Here is an 8,637-nt window from a genome sequence, read left to right on the forward strand (position 1 = left end):
GATTGCTGCAACTTCACCTCCTCGGCCCGTGCCTCGGGCAATATGAGTATTGATATGGCTGGGTGGAGTGGCCTCATTTATGCTGACATATTCTTCATGTCTCAACCAAGTTTCAGTGAGACAGCATATATCAATATTATAATCTGATATTAAATCATTTACCAGTATTGCTTTAGATGCTAGAGATCTTATGTTTAAGAGATCACATTTAATCTTCCTGTTTTGTTGCACTGTAGTAGTTGTTACATTTACTTTTATTAGGTTATTATGTATGACACCTCTATTAGGTTTTACCTAAATTTTCCTTGGGCAGACACACACACCGTTAATATTGGGTATTTTATTGGGTTCGGGATTCCTATGGATGACTGCCTAGGAGAGAGCGCAGAGAAGCGTGTAAGACTGCGCCTCCGCCTCCTGGTCTCAACCCCAGTTTGTCATGGATTAAGTCCACAAAGCCCTAAAATGATTGCCGAAATGAGATTTGCACTTTCCAAAGTAGGATGAATGCCGTCTCTCTTAATCAGACCAGGTTTTCCCCAGAAGGCTGTCCAATTATTTACGAAGCCCACATTGTTTGCTGGGCACCACCAAGACAACCAGCGCTGAAATGATGACATGCGGCTATACATGTCATCATTGATCAGATTGGGGAGGGGACCAGAGAAGATTACGGTGTCCGACATTGTTTTAGCATAACTACACACCGACGCCACATTAAGTTTGGTGCATTCTGATTGGCGTACACGAACATCATTACCACTGACGTGAATAACAATCCTACTGTATTTACGTTTATTTTTAGCCATCAGTTTAAGATGCGCCTCAACGTCGCCCGCTCTGGCCCCCGGAATGCATGTGACTGTGGAGGCTTCGGTCTCTAAATTCACGTGTCTCATAATAGAGCTACCAATAACCAGAGTTGGCTTCTCAGCGGGTGTCTCGCTGAGTGGGGAATATCTGTTAGATACGTGAACGGGTTGGTGGGGACCTGCGGGTTTCGCGTTATGCCCCTTCTGAACAGTCACCCAATCTCCCTGCTGCTCGGGAGTTGCCGGGGGACGGCTAAGAGGAGCTACCTTTTGCCGGTCCACACCGGCTAACATGGGCTTTACTGTAGCTGAGTTACTTTCTAAGATGCGGAGCCGGGCTTCTATGGCTATGATTCCCGCCTCCAACCTAACAACTATACTACATTTAACACATGTATCGGTACCAGTAAAGGAGGTAGGGAAGTAACCAAACATGAGACAGTTAGAGCAGGAAATAGCACCCGAGGGTGGGGAAAGAGCCATGGCTATCTATCAAGCTAAAGTAGCTACCGTTAGCAAACCCGAAAAGAGTGTAGGCAACTGTGGAGTTCCAGTCGCTAAGTGAAGGAGAGTTGTGAGTGCTTAAGCTGTAGTAACGTTTGATTACAACGTCAGGCAGTTGCCGTGATCAAGAGTTTTAAAACGATCGATTAAGTTTAAGATAATAAGCTATCAGCAACAGAACAGGCACACGGGATACCCGGAGATGACAACAACAACCGGAAGTTACAACATGCTTACCGCAATAGTGGTCCGTGTAGAGACAGCAGTAGTACATGAGCAGAGTTCAGCCTGAGACAAAAAAATATTTGTTCACTGATTCGTTCACCGGTTCGCAAACGACTTCTGGTGATTTGCTCGTTCGTAGTGAGTCTTCACTACTGCCGAAGTCCGTACAAGAAGTTTGCTGGCGTAACATTTATGATATTAAAACACATTTTACACCCTCACCTTGTTACCCCATGAATTATGCTCTGGGAATAGGCTACATATTATTTAAGAAATATAATAGGCCATTGTTAAATCTCATAAATGTGTGCCTGACTATACGATGTATTACAGCAGGCTAGCACGTTATACTTTCAAACCCATGCACGTACTATGTGGCCTAACTTAAATCCCAAAGCATTAAACTCCACTTGGCCGAGTTCAAAGTGAATAAAAAAATATATCCTCCACATCGGTGACGATTTATTCATATTCTATGCACCCATCTATTTTTGTTTACCTTTAGCTAGCGGCTAAGCTAGTGGGACGCTACGGAGCCCAGCTATCCGCCCTCTGAAGCTTTTAGGGCCGACAGGTGGAGGAGAATGTCCCGCTAACGCTGTGTGTGTGTGTTTCACATTAGCGGGACGCTATGGAGCTCAGGTATCCGACCTCTGAAGCTTTTAGGGCCGACAGGGGGAGGAGAATACAACGCTGTGTGTATTTATCGCTAAGCTAGCGGCTAAGCTAGCTGGACGCTACGGTTCAGGTATCCGTCCTCTGAAGCTTTTAGGGCCAACAGTGGGAGGAGAATGTCCCGCTAACGCTGTGTGTGTGTGTGTGTGTGTGTGTGTGTGTGTGTGTGTGTGTGTGTGTGTGTGTGTGTGTGTGTGTGTGTGTGTAACGGAGCTCAGATGAGAGGGCTCTGATTACAGTTTTAATCCTCTGTCAAACTGCATGTTTTCTGCCATATTTTATGAGAGATAAAATGATTTTCTGCCACAGCAGTTTGACAGAGAATAACTGAAAAAGTAGGCTTATACAGTAAAATAACTTCATAGTAGCCTACTTGTGGTAGAAGTCCAACTAGTACTGAGTCCAACAGTAAAGTATTTCATTGTATTTGTGGTAGTTGTCTAACTGAGTCCAACTCTGTGCAGATGGAACATCCAGTATTTTGGAGGGGCCCTAACGGGACCCTCCTCTTGAAAGAAAGGGATATAAGATAAAATAACTGTAGGAAACAGTTCTGAACTGTTTCCGCCAGTTCTTTATGTTCGTCGTTCGCGATTTACTTCTCTTTAGCTTTTGGCGGAAAGCGGCGACTCAAACAAACAAATCGTTTTGTGGGAGGAATCAGTTCATCTCGTTCACTTCAAAGATTCGTTCAAAAGGAACGAATCGTTCGCGAACGAACCATCACTAATGGCCAGTCAGGGCCTGCTGGTGAGCGTGGAAGTGTGGTCTGCAGCAAGCGGGCAGCAGCAGCGGGGTTGTCAGCATCAGCTTGTAGATGGTATTTTAAACTCGATGCGCTCTGAAACTACGGGGCGGCCGAGGACAAAAAATACACATGCGTTAATCGCGTTAAAATAACTAGTGGCGTTCATTTTTTTTTGCGTTAACGAGTTAACTTGACAGCCCTAGTTAAAACATAGAAAAAATACTTATAGTTTATATGATTACACAAATGATTTGTTTGCAACTTATAGTTTTATTTTTGAAATGTATTTTATTTTGATTGACTCAGTTTTTTTTTCTTTTAAACTCATAGTTTTGCTTTATTCTGAGAAAGTGTTGCTTTATCTTTATGATACAAAACTAATCCCATATATTTCAGCGTGAAAGCTCTGACAACACACTGTACCTGCCCAGCACCAAACCGCAGACAGACACTGTTGGAGACTATCTAGTGAACTGGATGAAGCAATTAGCAGATACAGTATGTACCTCAAAAGTGGGGATAGGCTAACACTAAATCTAACTTAGAGCAACAACTGAATATTGGATTTATATTAACCATGTGTCCTTCCTCATGTTGGATTAGGGTTAGGACAACAGAACAATATAACCTTAGAAAATAAGATATTTTGTATTGATAATGAGTCCTCTTTAATTATAAGCTGGCCTACAGAATAGTATAAGTAATTGAGAATATAAATTGTGATTTATTTTTAGGCTCCTTTAAAACTGTTATATGTCCACTTTTTCAGTTTTTACTTTTGCCTTTCATCTGCACTGTGCGACAAAAAAATTATCATTGATTCTGAACCATTAATACGATTGAATGATTATTTTGACAATTTAATGGTATGTCAAAGGTTTGTTCGAAATAATTCACTGTGGCAGGTTGGAAAAGTGATAGAGAAATGTTGATATATTGCAGTTATTAAAGAGGCCATATGCTTTTTGGGGGGTTTTCCTTTCCTGTAGTGTGTTAAATAGGTTTTTGTGCATGTAAAGGGTCTGCAAAGGCTAAAATCCCAGAGTTCCCTCACTAACACTTGGACTTCTTTTTGCTAATGCTTCAATACATTCTACTTGACAGGCTAAGGGGCAGGACATTTCCGACACATCTCTAAGCGGGTAAAAGATCATAATGGAGCCGGCCAGCTAACCAATCAGAACAGACTTGGCTCTTGTTTTAAACGAAAGCTTTTGTTTCAGACAGAGAAACTGGTCCAAACCCTTTATGAACATTAAAGCATGTAAACATGCCTCAGCTACATATTTTAAGGTAAGCATGTTTACTAGACAGTTACATGCTGTAGACTTGGAACTTTCTTGTACCTTCAAGCAGAAAATAAGCGTATCCAGATGCTTTAGTGTTCACAAGGTAGGATCCGTCCATGAATAAAAAGAGGAAAGAGTGCATCCATCCCTGACACAAAGCCATTCAGTCCATGAAATATCCATCATAAATATCCCAGTGCTTTCAGTCTGAAATATGCTCGAAGGAATGAATGTAGAAGTAGCATTTCCCTCTTTACCACTCATGGGAACTAATAGAGTTAGCCTGAGGGTAATAGCCTGCAGTAGAGGAGAAAGGCAGCAGCAGCACAGTAGTTGCAGTCAAACTATACCACTTGGTTGATACTTATACCCCCTCCGAAAGATGACCCCTTACATTTTTAGAATGGATGGTACCAGTGGGAGTAAAGCCAGGGCTCATGGCAGTATTAGTACATCCATAAGCCTGCACATGCCAGCACATTCAAGGAAACTTTTTTATTTGAAAAAAACGAAAATGCTCCATTCGCCTTTGGGCAGTTGACATGAGATGTGCCTCTTCAGTTTTTACAGAACCCAAAACTTTCCTTTATTGAATCCATCCCATGTTTTACTTTTTTGTTCCTAACTCTAACCAACTAACTCTAAATTAAATGTTGTAGTTGTTAGACAACTTTGTTTGACTCAATATATATTAGGCACCAGTTGACCTAATGGAAAATAATTTTTAGTTGTCAATCTCTGAAATATAAAATGTGTACATAGACCCTAAACAAACAAAAAAAAGTTACTAAAGTCTACTTGTTAAATTCATATTATTTGGCCTCCTTTGACACATTTTTGAGTGTCTTGCGATGCTAAAAGAAACACAGGCGTCACTGGCAAAATAGCTTACATGGGTGTTGGGCTTTGCCAGTAGGCTCATTAGCGCCCTCCAACAATTTTGGAATAATGCACCCATCTTCAAGTTTCACGTAGGTTTATGAACTTGGTAGGTATGTGTATCATATCCAGGAAAAACCTTGGTAGGTATAATGTAATTCCAAAAGGAAGTCGGCCTCTGAACTTTAAGGAATGGTTCCCAGAGAATCAATCAACTTTAAATTGAATGAATAAATGCATTCTAATTAAATTGTCCGCCTAAAATCCCATGAAAAGTCGTTAAAATCGTCAAAATACGATGTTGACAACAATGGCAGCCATTTCGAACGATTTGCCCTAATCCAAGATGTTGTTGACACTTAAATGTACAGTGTCCAATCTGGCAGTAAATAATTGCTGTAGTTACACATTTGGTAATTGAGGTTTCAAGACCTTCATGATGCTGAACTTCAAAGCTTTATTTTGAAATTTGGATCCATTTTGATCAAATTTGATGGTCTAATACTACAATTAATTCACTGGCGTTTGTAATGCTAAATTTGCCAGCTTAGCTTAATACAGTACTTCATTCACACAGTTATCACCACTTGTCATACCATCACATAAATCAGACCTAAAATCCTGCTATAATATAAATATACTCAGATATTCCTGTTGGACATACTTTACTTGGGATGTGCGTGTAGGCATGTGCACATGGTGTAATTAGATAGGAACAGATGTGGACATGTGCGGTGTGTGGGCCTCAGTGCTTCAGCAACTTGCATACAGAGTGAGCCACCCGTACCTGCACACTGGCCACCTCTCTCTTTGAACAGTGATTTTAATGAGCAGGTGCAGCCTGGGCACAGGGACAAAAGGCATTAAGCGGCTCGTCTCTCCTGATTGCAGGCAGCCGTGCTCCTCTGAGTTAGATGCTGAGGGAGGGAAACTATTGTACTTTTCACCATCCACACTGGGTCTCGTGTGGGTCACCTTCTGTTTGATTACACAGGTTGCTTTGGAATAACAACCAGTTGCCACACCAACAGCGGCTTTGAGCAGGGGTTGTGTTTTTTTGTTTATTGTGGAGGTACATTGCTGCTTTTAGGGAGAAGCATACCATTATGGTAGGTAACAGGTTTGCTTATTATATTCCGTCCGCCCAAAATGGCATGCCCACTCCGATCAAAATGGTCTAAAACCGACACATTGAAGGTGCTTCCTCTATGTTAGCCCTCAAAAAGATACAATATTCACAAGTCAAGCCACTCACAAAGACTCTACTGGTGAGTCTAAAAAAAAAAAAGAATCTCAAATTAAACCTATAGTATTCCTTTAACTGTCTGAAAAATGTGTTTTTAACTTGATACTCAAAAATGTAGTGCTGTTTACTCGAGTAAAAGTACCACTACCACAGGGTAGAAGTACAAGTAAAATGAATATGTTCGCTTAAATACACTTACAGTATATTTTGGTGATTCTTTTATTGGTGACTATATTAATATAGTCAAAAGGCCAAAAGAAAGCTTAGCCATCTTTTTTCACTCAGATATTTTTTAAATATCTAGATATAGTGTCCCATTTGTGTGCTTAAACTGATCTCGATGGAGTGGATATAGTTTGTATCAAACAATAACGTAGAGTGACAAATGGAAATGTCATGGATTATTACTCAAAATGGTTTCATGTGATACAAAATATCAATAGTAATGGCAGTATCAGTAGCATCAGAAGCAAGAAGCAGAACATGCAATTGATAGAGTTCATGATCTGTTCCTTCAGTTGTTTGTCTAGTGTTTTTATTGTTTGTACAAAAGGGGAAAAAAAGTCTCAAGCAGAGTGAATGAAAACAAAGCGTCTGTCAGACAAAAATAAATGTAGAGGGCAAAACTACAGAAATGTCTCAAAATGCTGCAAAAGATAAGAAGAAAAGGTATATAAATCAAATAAAACCAGCCATGATGCAGATAATGGTAAACAAACAATATGACTGTGTTCATGTTTGAGAGATAGACTGCACCTGTCTTCAGATACAGACTGGAGAGACATGATGTGTCATATTAATCGTAAATTAGTGGCATGTTACTGAAAATAAATTCATTTGTAACAGGGAGATTCATTAAGGAGAACATGCACTCAGAACCATTCAACTGTGAACTTCATTAAAAAGTCTACTGCTTCAGATAAACAAAGGGATACTGATGTCAATGAAAACCTGGGATAGGCATAATTCCACATATAATTGACATTTAAGACATTATATAACCAGTTTGATGATCATTTTAGAAGGCATTTGAAGAGCATATGAAAGACATTCTTGTTGTGAGGTTGGAAATCCGTCCATCCATCCATTATCTATAACCGCCTATCCTCAGAGGGTCACGGGTGGCTGGAGCTGATCCCAGCTGACATTGTGCGAGAGGCGGGGTCCACCCTGCATGTAGCCACTCAATCACAGGGCGGACACATAGACAGACAATCATTCTCCATTTAACCTAACCTGCTGGAGGACTCTGGGTTTGAACCCAGAGCCATCTTGCTGTGCTGTGTTGTTGGCTACAAACAATACTGAACATGTAGGGTATGGCTTGTAACCCTCTTATAGTGAAGTGTAAGATATTTCCGAAGTAGTCTTTTTGTTTGTCTAGTAAAAAATGAATTAAAGCTGGACCTTTTGTCTCCCCCTTCTGCTAGTCAAGGTAAATACCAAAGATATATAAAAAGAACTGGAGGTGGGGCCCCGTTTATTCCAATAAAAGTTGGTGCATTGAACTGTGGCGCATGAAGCCAAAGTGGCCTGACCGAAGACGAAAACTACCCAGCATATTTCAGGACTCTGTTCACATCGAGCATGGCCCTTGCGTTTTCCTTAAGCCGCACCTCCAATCCGCAGTATTATGGCCACAATGACTCAGGTTTTAGCACATTTTATAACATTTAGGAACTATGGATGTAGTAGTTGAATTTCGTAAAGGGTTTGCATGATTTACAGACTTGTCTTTCCCAATGCTCAATGGAAAAAAAGTCTATTTGTGCCCTAGGATGTCACCGACTGACACATAGTTGTAGTAACACCGTTTGGCCACTACGAAAATGTGCTCTAACGGCGGCAATCTTACCAGTAAGTAGTGCTGGGCCAAACATTGAAAGTATGTAATGTATTGTGGCTTGTGGCTTTATGGTGTATAAGGCAAATGACGGCATTGCCAACATCGGGAACAAATATATCTCGTCATTTAACAAAAAATGCATAATATAAAACATTTATCAGTCACCACTTGTCATGCTGAAAGCAAGCAAACTTTATTACTCAAAGTACAGACTTTAAAAAGTGAGTTTGTAACTCTATTTAAAGTTGTATATGACTACAGTTTATGTGCTACTTTGGTAACACATAAAAGCAGTGGTTGGAAGAAGGTTGAAGATTCAGTTAGTGTCAGACTTCAGAGTGTGAGCAAGTGGGGGCTGGTACATTTTTCTTCAGGGGGGGGGGCTCTACCAAAATGTAAGCAAACTTATACAC

General features: G+C 40.6%; 1 long non-coding RNA gene across 1 annotated transcript; it reads left to right on the forward strand.

Moving 5' to 3' along the window:
• LOC104953962 (uncharacterized) lies at nucleotides 1–7,249 on the forward strand. The gene is made up of 3 exons (XR_799278.1): nucleotides 1–67; nucleotides 1,428–1,430; nucleotides 7,239–7,249. It is a non-coding gene; the product is annotated as an uncharacterized lncRNA (long non-coding RNA).
• Nucleotides 7,250–8,637: the final 1,388 nt, after the last annotated feature.

The sequence above is a fragment of the Notothenia coriiceps genome, unplaced genomic scaffold (assembly GCF_000735185.1).
Source record: "Notothenia coriiceps isolate Sejong01 unplaced genomic scaffold, NC01 NC01_scaffold00022417, whole genome shotgun sequence".
NCBI lineage: Eukaryota > Metazoa > Chordata > Actinopteri > Perciformes > Nototheniidae > Notothenia > Notothenia coriiceps.